This window comes from Pteropus vampyrus, unplaced genomic scaffold (assembly GCF_000151845.1).
Source record: "Pteropus vampyrus isolate Shadow unplaced genomic scaffold, Pvam_2.0 Scaffold19, whole genome shotgun sequence".
Taxonomy (NCBI): Eukaryota; Metazoa; Chordata; class Mammalia; order Chiroptera; family Pteropodidae; genus Pteropus; species Pteropus vampyrus.
In genome coordinates, this window is record NW_011888800.1 from 6441209 (window position 1) to 6457313 (window position 16105).

The 16105-nt window shown below is 38.1% G+C and overlaps 1 protein-coding gene across 4 annotated transcripts in view; it reads left to right on the plus strand.

Moving 5' to 3' along the window:
- Nucleotides 1-3449, plus strand: part of KNSTRN (kinetochore localized astrin/SPAG5 binding protein) — a 17952-nt gene extending 14503 nt beyond the window's left edge. For all 4 annotated transcript variants that reach the window (XM_023527749.1, XM_011355152.2, XM_023527751.1 and 1 more), the window contains one exon: nucleotides 1170-3449. The gene's annotated coding sequence lies outside the window, so the exon portion shown is untranslated. The remainder of the gene's footprint in view (nucleotides 1-1169) is intronic.
- Nucleotides 3450-16105: the final 12656 nt, after the last annotated feature.

Below are 16105 nucleotides of genomic sequence, written 5' to 3' on the forward strand. Positions count from 1 at the left end.
TCTGATTTTACCCAGAATATTTTTCTTCTACTCATTAAGTACTCTGTGCTTACCCACCTGCTCCACCCCTACCCCATCTTCCAGGAATATTAGTCTTCTGAGGGTATTCCCTATTGTGGCAGTGGGTGCCAGAGTCTGTCCACCAAGTTTGTGGCACTAGCCGCCTGTGTTCTCCTTCATTCCTAGGCATGGTTATATACCTGCAATTTGTTTTACACAGCCAATCGTGGACCTGGCCCCAATGGATCCTTAACCAGGCCGACCCTCCTGGTTTACCAAAGGCACGGCCTGGTTTCTTAGTCAAACCAGGCAGGCTTTGGCCAAGTCCCATTTTTTTCTGCACCTCCCAGGTTTTATTCACCTAATTCCCCCCACCATTCAGCATTACTGCGGCTACCCAGAGCCACGCCAACAAGCCAAGTAATGCTCCCAGCCTAGCTTAACAGGGCTGAAATTCTTAGCTTTCACACACAAACATTCATGCAGTTGGCTATGTCCCAAATATTTGGAGGTGGAAACCCAGCTAATTCTTGCCAGTGAGATGGGCCGAATGTTTTTTTCCTACCTATTTCCAGGATGTTTATAGTTTAAAAGATTGTTCATCCAAATGAATATTTTTTGAAGAACTAATTGGCTTTAATTAAGCAATTTACGAATCAGGCAGCATCCTATCTAGCAACTAGAAGGGCAGTCCCCAAGTGAATTTTTAATTGCAATTTCTGGCCCCCCAAAAAGTTCTACTTCCTTCTTGGAAAGAGTCGAAAATTCATTTGTGAGATCCTCACCTCCTTATCATGCCTCCCTAGTTAACTCCTAAGAATGTATCTCAATGTCTTGTTACCCATCTTTCCCAATGTAGAGACCCTGTTCTCTCATGGCCTGGTCTCACCAAGGGGCCATTGCCTCACAGTTCAACTTTGTGCCACCAGCCAGCACTTGTGCACCCTTGCCTTTTATTCCTTCCGACCTCTACTCTGCTCCCTCTGCCTATTATACATGTAGCTGTGTTCTGGGTGTTTGATCTGGAGCCTGACCAAATTTATACATAAACTCAGCAAATACTGATTTGCACCCTCCACTTTGCTAGATGCTATAGGAAACTTTAATGTAGCATGACATTCTTAACCTCAAAGATGTTTACAGTCTATTTGGTGAAACAAAACATGCAGGTGATATACAAATTAAATAACAAAAAAATACAATAGGCTGTGTGATAATAGTGTAATAACTCCTATAGGAGTTAGTGAACTACAGGCTAGTTTGCTTGGGGAAGGCTTGATGGGGGTAGACCGGGGATTGAAAGAAAAGTAACAGAGAAAGGCCAGCTAGAAATTTGAGGGCCTTCCAGGTTGGCGAACACGTGGAGATTTGAGGAGAGTGGCATGGTTAGAGAGGGCATGGAAGTTCCACATCCTTTCCCCACATACACATCTCTTACATCTGGCTGTTCCTGAGTTATATCCTTTTATAATAAACTGGTAATCTAGTAAAAATGTTTTGCTGAGTCTATGAGGTGCTCTAGCAAATTAATCAAACCCAAGGAGGGGATCATTGAAACCTCTAGGGATAAAATAAAATGAAAGATTGGAAAAAAAAAAAAGGGAATATCCATTTATAGAACCGAGTAAGAATACTGGTTGGGCTTATTGAGAGGGTTCAGATGAGAGAGGTTTCTTTATGTCCAACACTTAATTGAGCACTTGTAATATGCCATATGTGGTGTTTATGTTTCTCCTTATGTACATTCTCATGTAATCCTCATTACAATTATTCAAGGTAAGCACTATTACTCCTCTTTACAGCTGGGGAAATTTGCTCAAAGAAGTTAAATTGATTCTCCCAAGGTCAAACAAGCAAGTATTGGAGAAAAATTTGAGCCAGGGAATAACGGTGGGGGTGGGGGATATATGGTGTTTCCAGAAGTTTTGAAGAACTTGAATGCCAGGCTAAGAAGTATAGGTTTTTATCATCTTAAGCCAGAGGTTTCCAAACTTTCTCAGTTCATGATGCCCCTAGTGTCTCAGTAATATTTTTTGACACACCGAAAGAAATACCTAACAGTTCTACTCCAAGTAATTATATCCAGACAATAAGTACTTATATCCTAACAATTTAATAGTTATTTGAAAAAGTAATACACAAATCTAAAGAAAAATTTGCTTATATATTTCATTGTTAAATAACCACTTATTTACTAATGGGACGTTGGGCAATGCTTAATTTCTCAAACCTTAGAATCAAATTGGATTGTTACTGCCTTCATTCCCCTGTTTGACATTAAAAGGAATGTAGTGTGATCTGATGTTGAAACTGACCTACTTCAAGCTAGTAGTTCATTTGTTATCTAAGAGATGTCAAGTATCACTGTGATCCCCCCAAAAGTTTAAAATATTCCATGGCAACCCTGTGAGTTTGCTGCCCAAAGATGCCTGGGAACCACAACTCTAGGCAATAAGGAATCACATTTTGAGCAGGCATTCGTCATAATGAATGTTTTAGAAAAATGAATCTGGCATTGGTGTTAAAGATAGATGGCAGTGCGAAAAAAACAAAAAGACCAACCTTGAAAATTCTGAACAGACAAAACCAGTTTAATCATATGAACAAAGCTTAATTTAGCTTATTTTGCAAGACTAACTTGACCTGGGTCATTTCTTACTTATGTTTTAGGAAATTATAAGCAAAACTTGAACTATTTCTCAAGGTTGACATAAGATAACCACTGAAAATTCTAATATAACCAATCACTGTGAAGAATAAACAGTCACTGCATTTGTAACCGTAGAACCAACTCAAAATGGTTCTATCCTTTTTCTAACAAGATACTGAGTTGTCTTTCAGTGAACAGACCAAAACAGCAAGTCATAGCCAGAGCATGTGCAGAGGAGAGAACTTTGACCAGCTACATCTGGAGCCAAAGTTTCACCCCGCCTCACGGAACCAAAGACTAGGACATGACTGGAAATGAGGAAACTTCTGCAGAAGTGAAGGGTCTGTTGTGCAAAATCTGGCGTAAAAGCCTCTTACTACATATCTTATCATAAATAGCCAGGTTTCAAAGCTCTCCAAACAAAACCCGCACCACCAGTGCTGCATACCAGCCTGTCCCCGCTAACCTCTAACCCTCAATCGTTGCCTTTAAAACCTTTTGATTAAAAGCCATTGGGGTATTCAGGTTTTAAGCGATAGCTTCCCATTCTCCTTGCTTGGCGCCTTGCAAATAAAACAGCTTTAATTTCTCCATTGCAAACCTTGATGTTCAGTGTTTGGTTTTGCTGCACATTGGCCAAGTGGCCCTTGTTTGGTTCAGTTCAGCTCAGTAACACTTTCTCATTATATAAGCTGCTTTATAACAATAAACCCCTGAGCCTCATTCCATGTTTTGATTTGAGAACTCCCAGTTTGCAAACTGTATTTTAGGTGTGTGCACAATAAACTTGTACTAATTACTACTTTGGCAATTCATTGTTTTTATTTTGTCTATTTCTGAACTTTTGAGAGGATTAAGAGAATGGAGTCCAGGACATCAGGACAGATAGCAATCAAATGTTAGGGCCATGATGACAAAGGTATAAAGAAGGATTTGAAATACAAACTATAGGAATTAATTGATGGCAGAAGGGTATGGAGGGAAAGGATCTACATACTTAGAGGTTTTTGAATGAGATGCCAGAATAAGAATTAGTTATAGGCGTGGCTCCATAGTGTAGCAGTTAGCACGTCTGCTTGACATGCACAAGATCCTGAGTTCACGCCCCAGGTTTAGCCATGGACCATACCCCGGGTGCACCAGGCCCCAGGTGCATGCTGTGAACATGTGGGAGGGGACGCCCCGCCTTCAGAGAGCCAGTTCTTAAGGGGAACTGGCAACATCCATAGGTCAGGGGTGGAAGTGGGAGGGGGGGTAGAATTAAAAAGGGGGAAAAAAAAAGAATTAGTTATAAAGTTGGGATATTAGAACTTCGACTTGCAGCCCATTCCCAGACAGGAGCTGGTTTGGGATCCCAGCCTACCCACTGTCCAACAAACTCAAAAAGAGTCTGGAGGCTTTGGCTGGGGATAAATGATAAAGATTTCTTCAAGGGTCTCAGGGTTTACAAACTGGAAATAACTAGGCAATATCCAGAATGTTTTGAAGAAGAAAAACTGAGGGTTCTTACAGTAAAAAGTACATTCCTGGAAAGAATCAGTCCTGTATTCGTAGCCTCAGACTTTGTCCGAGATAGTAATCCTCTAAAGCAGCAGTCCCCAACATTTTTAACACCAGGGACTGGTGCTCCTATGAGAATCAAATGCCTGATGATCTGAGGTGGAGCTGAGGAGGTGACGCTAGTGCTGGGGAGAAGCTGAAGCTTTGCCTGCCCTCAGCTCACCTCCTGCTGTGCAGCTCTGTTCCTAACAGGCCATAGACCAGTACCATCAGCGGCCCGGTCATTGGGGACCCCTGCTTTAGATGACTGGAGCTCTGGATAATGGATGTCAGGTGGTCTGGCTATGTGAACAATCTTTCCTTAGCCCTTCAAGGGATAATCAGAGGGTTGTTTGGAGATTTGATGTATATCCAAGCAATGATGTAGGACTGGAAAGTTCATAGTTTAAATTCCCAAGCTAATTGAAACAAAAATAGAAGTGTTTTTTCATACCTCATTCTGCTTGATTTCAGTAATTTAGCTACTTGACTATAGTGACTCCATCTTATTTCTTCACTCTGTTCTTCACCACTAAAAATTGATCTTTGGCACATGACTTCTCTAATTTTTTACTAGTAAAATAGAGATAATATCTATCTTGCTGGGTTATTGTAATATCTTGCCAGTGCCTGGCAAAGGTATTCAAATCCTGATGATGATGATTATTAAAGTTCAAATTTTATCTTGACAAATGATTCCCTTCAGAATCTTGCCCTTAACTTCCACTACCATGATGGTGCTCGCTCTCACCCTCTTCTTCTGTCTCTGCTCTCTTTAGTGCCCTGATTTTACCATGCGTTTGCAAACCTCAGATAGTGAACTTCCCTTTCACAGGGATCTTCAGCTTTGACTCAGGCTCAAATCATAGCCATCTTAAAAAAAAAAAACAAGTAAAACACAAATAAGTCATGGGGATATGGTGTACAGCACAGGAAATACAGTCAATAATATTGTGATAGCGTTGTACCGAGTCAGATGGTTGCTGGACTTATCATGGTGATCACTTCTTTCAGCATATAAATGTTGAATAACTATGGCGTACCCCTGAAACTAATACAATATATTAGCTATATTTTAATAAAAATCTTTAAAAAAAAAAATACAAAGCATCCATTCTCATCCCTGCCAGCTACCCTGTATCTTCTATTCACAGTCAAATTTCTCAGGAAGTGTTTTCACTCACTGTCTTCTTCCCCTTTCAATTTGGTTTAAAGACAAAAACAATTATACAGGATACCTAGAACAGGCAAATTCATAGAGACAGAAAATAGAACGGAGGTTACCAGGGGTTAGATAGAGGAGGGGACAGGAAATTATTGTTTAATATGCACAGAGTTTCTGTTTGGCATGATAAAAAATTTTGGAAATGGGTAGTGGTGATGGATGCACAATATCGTGAATGCCAATTTAAAATGGCAAATTTTATGTACATTTTACTATAATTTTTAATGTATCGAGGCTTATCAAAGTACACTAACCTTAATTGTACAGTTTAATAAATTACTGGTCCCCTCCAGAGAGGAGCTCTATTCTAATGGAAAATCACCATCTATGAGTATTCTTTTCTTGAACTTTATATAAATGGATTTGTCCATTTCATCATTATCAAATGTGTTGGCATAAATTGCTCAAACTATCCTCTTTTTCATAGTTATAGCTCTGAAGGCTGTCTTCTTTTTCTTAATGTTAGTAATTTGCAATTTCTCCTTTTTTCTTGATCAGTCTTTTTAGTGGTTTATCAATTTCATGTTGTTTTTCTTCATTGTATGTCTGCTGTTTCATAATTCCTACTCTTATATTTATTATTCTTTCCATCTATATTTGGGTTTTTTATTTACTGTTTTATTTTCTTAAAAGAGAATAGATAATTTCATTTCAATTTTAATCTTTTAAAGTTGTTAAAAAAAGAAGCAACAGGCCAAAATGGAGTCACTTTTGCTAAGGCACATCACCAAACCAAAACTTAATAACTAACCTAACTGCAGTTTCAGACTCTCCCAGGAGTGGAGTTTTTAAACCAGTCTGGAATTTCCTGGTCAGCACTGGTGAGGTAATCTACCTGATATGACCAGCCCCCCAGCCCCCTTCCCCCACCCCCATCTTCCCCTTGAAGGTGTCCTTGCCTGAAATAATCCATTCTTTTAACTTCTTAGTCCCACCCTCTTTCTGCCTATAAAAACTTTCCATTTTGTACAACTCATCAGAGCTCCCTATTAGTTGCTAGACAGGATGCTGCCCGATTCATGAATTGCTTAATAAAGCCAATTAGATCTTTGAATTACTCTGTCAAGTTTTGTTCTTTAACACAGTATATGCATTGACAACTATAAATTTCTCTCTAAGGGCCAAATAGCTGCATCCCACAAGTTTTGTTATGTCATATTTTATTTATTTAGCATTCTGTTCAAAATATTTTCTAATTTCTATTGTGATTTCTTCATTCACCAATGGGTAATCTGGCTTCTTGTCTCACTACCAACACAATCTTTGCTAAGGTCACCAATGATTTACTTGTGAGTGTGTAAATCCATCAGACTTTCAGTTTCATTTTGGCTTTTAAGCAGCTGAGGACACTATTAACTACTTCCTTAAAGTTCAAGGCTCTTGGCTCTGTCAGGGAGGAACTAACTTTCCTCTATCTTCAGGGTTCTTTTCGAAGTTCTAATAATCAAATAGACATGAGACAGATTAGCAAGACAAAATAACCAAATTTAATACATACCTGTGTGTGGGAACCCCACATATATGGACTCTCAAATTTAATTCCATGATACAATCAGGTATTTAATAAGAGGCATCTCTGTGGAAACAAAAGAAAAACAAAGGTTGATAATTGGAGCAGACTATAATCTTGATTTCTGAGTTCTGAAGGCAGGCAGTTAAGATTTTTAGATGTCTGTCTTGAAATCATTTTAAGATGGAATGAAAGCAGGCAGTGACAGTCTGATAAATTCTCCTGGTCTGCAGTTTGAATGTCGCTGGTGATCTTTCTGAAACAGGCACAACGATTTCTGTAGATAAGCTGTTGGGATTTCTCTGAAGTCTACATGAAGTTGTCCAGCTTCAGCTTTCATAGCTTTTGGAAAAGGGCAGTTTTAGTCCTCAATGATTCAGAGTCAAAGGATGGGAAAATAAAAATGTTAACTCAGAGAGAAGCAGCCAAATACTTAATAAAACTAGAAAAATTCAGGGTCCAGTCTGGTTTATAGGTAAACAATTTTTTTAAAAAAATACTAAAGACTATGAACAGCACTAGACTCTAATATCCACAAAAGTATATTACAGCTTCTCTTGAAACAATTTTCCTCTCTAAAATTGCCCCCATTTTAACCAAAGATAGATGAATTAGACTAATTTATTTGCAAAATAAGTCTAGTTTCAACAAACTCGGCCTGATTATTTGTATAAGTCCACCAAGAATAGTAATTAACCACATAGGCTCTTTTAAATCTGCTTTGCTGAAATTTTTCATAAGGAATCTTCAGATTGAACTTTAAAAGGTCTTTCAAGGCTAAGAAACCAAACCATGTACTTGCCATCAAACTTTACCTGCAATATCTATAGATTTGGAGTTAATTCTCCCTTCTCGAAGTACCCAATGTATCTTGAGCCTCTTTATTTGCATCTCCCAGGAAACAACCTTTGCTCCTTACCTGGAAAGTCTACTGTGAACCATGTAAGCAAGGTACCAGGCTCTTTTCCCGAAGGGTTTTTATTAGCTTTCAAAGTAGATCTTAATTCCTTAAAGCTTTCTGGTCGTATTTGAGTCTATGCATGTCTTTCTCAAACATGACATTCTAGTCAAAGCCTTGGTAATAAAACCAGTTTCCAATTGTGTCCTATTATAAAGAGAACAGATTCTTAATGAACTTAGGCAAATAAAAATATTGCCATGAAAATAAAAATATTCATTGAGAGTTTCCAAATTCTAGAGGGATTAGGTTGAGAGAAAAAAAATAAATGTTTTAATTCTGTTTACAAAGGTATAATGTACCAAATTGCTCTAAGTCGTAGTTAGCTTAAGAGAAAGAAAAAAACTCCTTATATCTAGAAAACAAAAGATTTTTTTAAATTAGCAATATTTCAAATAAAAAGTCATAAAATTTTATCATTCTCATCAATTCATTCAGTCCTGTGTAATTAAACTTGTTCTGCTTGAATCAAGTTTTCCCATTAGTTCTCTCAACCTTGTCTGATAATTGAGGGTGATAGAGCCCGTGATAATTACAAAAAGTTTGCAAGGGTGTCCATCAAAGCTCATGTGATTTGTTCAGCGAGATGTGTGTCCCAATCACTATAGATTGTGGAAGGTATACGCCAAGTGGGATACACGTATTCTAACAGTTTCTTTGCTACTGTGAGGGCATCAGCCTTGTGGAAGGTTAAACAACAAAAACATTTTTAAAACCCAGACTGGGTTTTCAAGAACATCAGGATGGCAAAGTCTGGCAATGAGGGGTCATTTTTGCAAAAATGGAATGGACTTCATCCACATGTATCACCATCCCATACTCAGGTTCAGTCTTTCTAGTGTGTGCCCCAATTGTGATGACAGACATCTTATGTTAGGACATTTCAGCTTTCCAGGAATTTCACATAATCTCTGGAACACTTATAACATGTACAAATACAAATACAACATAAAGAAGGCTCAGCATTATTTCTTTTTTGACAGTGCTTCCCATGTAATTTCAATATGCCAAAATAAGCCTTATTAGTGTAATATTTCTCTTTTGTAAAGAGAGATCACAAATCTTTTGAGGTATTTCGGAGTTATTTCTGGAATGCCTCAAAGTTATTTCCAGGTCAAGACTCTGTTTATAATTTAAATTTTTGGAAGTTTATCAAAATATATCAAAAGGTTTAGACTTTTGACTAAATAGGATAATAAGTCTTTATGAAGTGGTAATTATCCATTTAACCAAAGTGACAATAAAAGATTTTAAAGAAAAATAGAAGTTCACATAATTGTTAGCAAAACTTAGTTCTTACTATTGAGGAGATTCAGTTTTCTTAAGTAATGAAGGTCCTGATTAAGACAACATAAAACACAGAAAGTTATTTTGATAAAACACAAACTTGGCTTTTTAGGCAGGAAACTTGTACACAATATCAGTAGCAGACCAATAGTTTAAGAGGATTTTGTCCTCTTTAGCAGAAAGAGAAAACCAAACTCTAAACTTTTACCCACTGACTTTTGATATTTAAATTCACTTATTTGATTAAATTTATTTCAATCCTATTCAGCTTGACTTCATACAAAATTTCCTTTCTTAAGACTCCTTTCTCATAAACTTTCCACAACTTTCTGTGTCCTTCTTAGTATGGAGTTTTCTCTCACCCATTCAGAAATAATCAGGATAAAATTATTTCACTTCCCTTAACAAACCGTATCTCATACCTTTTTTTTAGCCAAAACATATTCTAGTTTTCTTGTATATACAGTTCTGTTCCCCGTTATGATTAATTTCTGTAGCTTTGTTGCAGAAAAGTTGCAAAAACTCAGACCAGCGAGAAATCAAGCAGCACCTGGAGGTTTGGAGTAACTCAATTTTATGACGCCGGTGGTCCCAGAAGAGCTAGTGCTCTGAAAATCTGGGCCCCAAACTTAGGGGCAATTTTATTTTTATATTCGCATTGTTACAGTTGGCATGGGCTGATTTACAGACTTCTGAAGTTGCTACAGGCAGTTACAGATCATAGGATTTTCTATCTAACAAGCACTAAAGTAATACATCTTTAGGGGAGGATGAGTTCTCAGTTGACCTTGAGATCTCTGGCCTTGCAACAAGCATTTTTACAGAAGCAGAAAAGAGCTGATTAGAAATGTTGGCCAGTTAAGAGAGAAATTCCTCTTCAGCTTTAATTACAAATATTAGAATTCTTAATCTTTAAAATCTTAATTTCTAGTGAAAACTAAGTAAGCAATTGTGAACCGTCTTTTACATCAGTATTCTTTAGATTGATACATTTATGAACACATTTCGTAATTTCTAGAAATATATATTTCCTCATAGCACTAAAAAATTTTTTTTCAAATGTGGCACAAGACATGTTTACTAATGAACCCAAATATTTTTAGTTCCTCTTTAATTAGCAAAAAGTAGATAAATCTATGTTCGGTAATTAATGTTTCGTTATTGTCTTATTTGGAAATGCTCTAGACGTTCAATGAATATTCATCATTTAATTTTGCTGGCAAAACTAAAGTTTCAGGTTACCAAAGAGATTTAGAAAAACACTTTAAAGTTGCTAAAGAATAAACCTAAAAGAAACTTTTTATCCCATTTACATTTATTTAATTTACTTGCTCCTAACAATTAAGTTTAGATTCCTTCTGAAAATTTCATCATACCAAGTTATTTTTCTCACTGGCAACTTTTGCAATAGAGATAGAATGAACTTATTTTGTTGTAGCCGCCAGCCCCCGAAAGACACACAGACCACCAGAACTCAGTGAGTTATAGGAAACACTTCTTGTAGCAAGTTGCTCTTTATTCAGCCAGCTGGATCTGCCAGGGGTACACAGATTCCAAATTAAGCAGCCCCAAAATGTAAAGGTACAGGGTTTTTAAGCCCTAAATCCCATTCCTCATTCTGTCTTAAACACAAAGGTCTATTTTTCTCTTATTCACTACCTGTCAACTCACAGGTCAGGTGTGCAAGCGGGGGTACAGAAGCAGAAAGCTTATTGTTAGAATGTTATGTTCCCGTGGGTGATGACCTATGTTCCCATGAGCGATAGCCTATGTTCCCATGGGCGATAGCCAAGCAGTAATTTTCCAGCCAGCACAATTTAACTAGTAAACCCAAGTAGAATAAACGTATTATTTAACGCTGATGATTCTAAAATATGCCTATTTATCCAAACCAAACTCAAATCAGCTTTAATATCAAATATTTTCCCAGATCACATCACATAATTCTCAAAAGCATTAAGGTTAGTTTTTGTTATGATTTTGAGAATGCTCATGTAAGTGCTGTTTTTTTAAGCCAATTTAGTAGAGCATACACACACACACACACACACACACACACACACACACACACACACACACACAAATTAACAATACCATTCAGAAGTAGAAAATACCACACAACACACATGAACATACAGACACAGAGATCTTTTAGTCAAGAGACAGGCACCACAATGGAGAAATTAAAGCTGTTTTATTTGTAGGGCGCCAAGCAAAGAGAATCTGAGCAAATTGATGTGCTCAGAGGGCTAAATTTTTTAAAATTAAGAATTACTTTACTGAAATTTGCATTTTAAAAGATGGCCCAGATAAGAGTTCTTTGAGACGACCAGCTATTTACATCTCAAAGGTACAAAGAAAGAAATGCAAGCTTCCGCTAGGACTTTGGTTTCATAAAGCCAATATTTATAAGTCTTTGAGATGAATAAGGAGGTTTTGAGAAGGTAAAAAGAATTGGTGGGCTTTGAATTGTTTCTGGAGCCACACATCTGCTCTGGGACAGACTTCATTTGTACAACAAGGACAGTCGTTTTTTTAATAGTTCAAGAGTTGCAAAGGACTGACAAATCCATCCGCCCACTGTTGGAATGTTTCTTTCTCTGATCTCTGAGGTCAGTGTTTCCAATCCGGCCAAATTTCTGATCATAAAGCTATTAAATCCTTTCAAATATCTTGTTGTGTTTCAGCTGGGATAAACAGTACATATTTCTGGCAGTATTAAACAATCCCATGGACCCAGGAGGGCACAAAAATTATTACCTTTTAGAGCCTTAATCTCTGATAGCCAAAAGAAAGACTGACAGACCTTAGGTCAAAACAATCTGTACCACAGAAGCACTTCTTGTAGCAAGTTGTTCTGAAATCTCACACCTTTAAGTCTTCGCTGATGGAGATACCACCTCTGTTTATATAATACAATGAGACAAAAGAGATGCAATCAATGAAAGTTGATCTAACATTTTTTTACATAAAGCCTGTCTAACTTTCATAATTTTATCTATCCTTAAATTTCTATATTTTTAAAATCTAACTGTAGCCCAAGCCAGGGCTTCACTTATGGGTTTTGGTACCACAGTTCATCAAGTCCCGTATCAGAGAGCCCTGAAAATTTATTTTTTCTATCTCCTAACCATTTTATCCACTCTTGAGTTAAAAGATCTTTGGTCCCCAGCAAGAAGTCAAGTTAAGGGACCTTGACTCTGTTATCAATCTTTAACTTGATTTAATCAGCCCGATGGTCATCCTAAGTGATTGCTGGTAAGATTTCCCACTGTAATTGTTTCCTGCCAGTCTTTAAAGTTTCTCCAAACTGAGGTAAATAGAACAGATTTGTTTGGGGCCTTTTAGTGTTGGGGGACCAACAGGGAATCAGTTTGGCCTTTAGTAGTGCTATACTAAAAGTTTTGTTTAAACCTATCAATGACCATTTTATTTATCTCAAATTTTTTTAAACTAAAGATTTCCACTCTGCTGGGAGGAGTCGTGAGACTCGACTTTCTCTTTGTTTCGCCCTTATTAATATTAAAAATAGGTATCTCACTCTGTTTATTTCATTTGAAAGCCTTGGCTCTTTTTTTAATTGCACACATATATTTAACAATACAATTTTACATAGAATGCTGAGTACTTCCTTCATATATTTCAAAAGGACTTAAAATATGGACTTTCTATTCATATTCATACCGTAGCATGGTCAAACCTAACTCCTAAATAGATGCATTACAATTTGTTTAGGGTTTAAAGGCTTAATGGCAATAATGAGGGGAGGAAAAAGCTTAGGTTTGTTTTACATAACCAAATGAAAAACAAACTCAAGAAATAGTCAATAAAATTTCATATGGCTTCATGCACCCTGAAGGAGGATGTGGTGCCCGATTTGGAGGTGTGACTGCTATGTCCAAATAATCTCCTCTCTGGAACTTCTGCGACTGCAGGGTCATGGAACTGTCAGTCCCTTTTCTCCCAGACATGGTACTGCCAATTTCCTTTACTTGATAGCCAGGTCTTTTAACATCCGTAAAAACAACTCCAAAATTGAAGTGTGTGTCCTTATTTCTAGCTTCTGAGTAGACTCCTTTCATAAAACTAGTCAGTTCTTTCAAGGTTGCCACAAATTCTCAAGGGAGAACTCATCCATGTGGGGTTGGAAGGTCACTGGTGTGAAGACAGATAGCAGCAAGTGGGCACTTCTCTTACTCTATCAGCTTCTCCTGCTCAATTTCCTCCTGGCTAACCTGCAACTCAACTACCATCTTCCTCCTGTGGCCCACCAGAAGCTCGCTCTGGAAGCCCTTGCTTTTCAAGTACACATTTAAATGATCTAATCTAATTAGAACATTCCTCATAGTAGCTATTGTAATTTTAGAGTATAATTTCCTTGAAGACTGGCAGCAGTTTGGTAGAACCCTAGCTGTAAATGAAGTTTAGCCCACATTTCCGACTGGCCATATGTGGGAGCTTTTACCAAGCTAAATTCTCAGGACATAAAATTATAGGTTGTCTTTTAGCAAGATTTTGTCATTCTTTTTCTTTCATATTTCTTTTTACGTGCAAGACAATTGTACTTCTATATTTCCTGATATTTTACAATATCTGCAAATATCTAAAGGCAAATAGGAAGAGGTCTGAGTGGACTTTGATTTTTGTTGTAATTTGTCCTTCCTCCTTATTAGGGGATTCTTAATGACTAGCTATTATAACAATATGAGGGCTTTCTACAATATTTCTTTTTTTTCAATTGGGAAATTTTTCCAATTAAAAGGACCATTGTCTGTCCTTGACGGTAGACTCCATAGACTCAAAACCAATACTGTGGATGCAAAGGAGAGTGGAAAAAAAGATGCAACCTTCACAAGATAAAATTATTCCCAGAGTTAGCCTAAGAGATGGGGGGTGGGGAAAAAACACTCTTTAAACAACTGTTCCAAAACACAAGAAATCACGTCCTTTCTCCCTTGAACAGAATAAGATTTAAGATTCCCTAAGCTTGGATCCACAGCCTATTTGGCTGCCTGCCAGATGCATAAGCATCATCCAGCTGGTGGAAATAATAGACCATCTCTGGGAGGAATGGGATAGACAGAAAACTCTGGAGGGCTGTCATGGCCAGATGGAGAGCAAGGTACACCTTCGTAAGTGCGCCCTCTAGATGGTAAAAGCCAGAGAGAAAATATTCTCATTCATCATAAGGCCAAGTTCTCAGGACATACAAGACGAAAGGAAAGAGACAGAGAAAAGCAAAACCCCATGAGTATTCATACCAAGTAACCAAGAGTAGCTAACTCAAGAAATGAGTTTCACAAATATTTTCTCCTGCCAATCTAAATTTAGAAGATCCTCACCACTTTTCCTTCCACGGGATCCTTCAGGTAAGGCGCCTTGGGGCCTTCAAAGGGTCATTGCAGGATGATAAGAACAGATGTTTAGTAAATAAAAGTTTGCCCTACCATATAGGTGGGTCAAAAATGTTATTGCCGATAATCTCTTATGGGCAAGATCTCTAATTTAAGAAGTTTCTCTTGAGCCTGAAGCTAAAATTGCCTTCACATACCACAGAAGCACATCTTGGGATGACTAGCTCTGAACCCCCACAATTCTCAGCTGGGTTGTGCTCTAGAAGGTGGTGGCATAGAGTCTTGGAGAAATATTCTATCCCTTTGGCTGAGCTTTGGCCCTTGAAAACAGGGCAAGGTGAAGGGTAAGACCATGTTTGGAGTCTAAAAGGAGAACCTCTGTTTGGTGTTTAGAGAGGAAACACTATTCTTCATCTATGGTAGACTGGCCATGTACAAGGGAGAGAGGTAAAGAAGAAAGCATTTCAGTCTGGACAATCTTATTGAGCCCGGCTTTTGTCTTGGCTGTGTTTGGGACCTTGGACTGATGGGTATCATAACAATGAACAAAAGTGTTGTCATTAAATATGCAATCTCCTTTATTCTTCTCAACAGTCTTGCAGTAGGTGGTATTGTTTTCATTTTATAGATGATGAAATAGAAACAGTAAAGATACAAGAACTTGCCCAAAGTCCCACAGCTAGGTAGTGGGACTGTGACACTTAGTCTTTGGGCTCAGGGCGCTAAACTACCTGAGAAGAACTGTTCAAGGCCATTAGCCCACCACAGAGGAGGACGGAAATAGCAAAAGAGGCTGAATTCCATCAACTCTCCTCTTTCCCCTCGCACACTACTTTTCCTTTCCGATCTCCCTGTGCTGGCTGGAAAATTACTGCTTGGCTATCACCCATGGGAACATAGGCTATCGCCCATGGGAACATAGGTCATCACCCACGGGAACATAACATTCTAACAATAAGCTTTCTGCTTCTTGTAATGGCCTGCTGAAATGTGAAAGGGTTAAAGAATAATTAAAACCTGAAACTGGACAAAGGAAGTCTATAACTTAGGCCTAGTTTCTGGAACCCCTAACCACATTCTGTTAATCATGAAACTTGTAACAATGAGCTCATACGCTAACTGCCAATTTTAGCCTGTGTAACCCTGCTTGCTTGCGTGGCATGAAAAATAATCAATTGTATGTAAGCTGAAAATTACTGTTTGGCCATCGCCCATGGGAACACTGGCTATTGTCCATGGGAACATAGGCAATCACCCATAGGAACATAACATTCTAACACAAGCTTTCTGCTTCTGTACTTCCCGCTTGCACACCTGACCAGTGGGTTGACAGGTAGTGAATAGGAGAAAGATGGACCTTTCTGTTTAAGACAGAATGAGGAATGGGATTTGGGGCTTAAAAACCTTGTATCTTGGCATTTCGAGGCTGCTCCTTTGCAAGGACAGCCACCGACTAATAAACTGTCTCCTGGTTAAGAGCACTCAAGTTGGGTCTGGTTATTCTGGACACAACACTTCTGTACCCCCGCTTGCACACCTGACCTGTGAGATGACAGGTAGTGAATAGGAGAAAAATAGACCT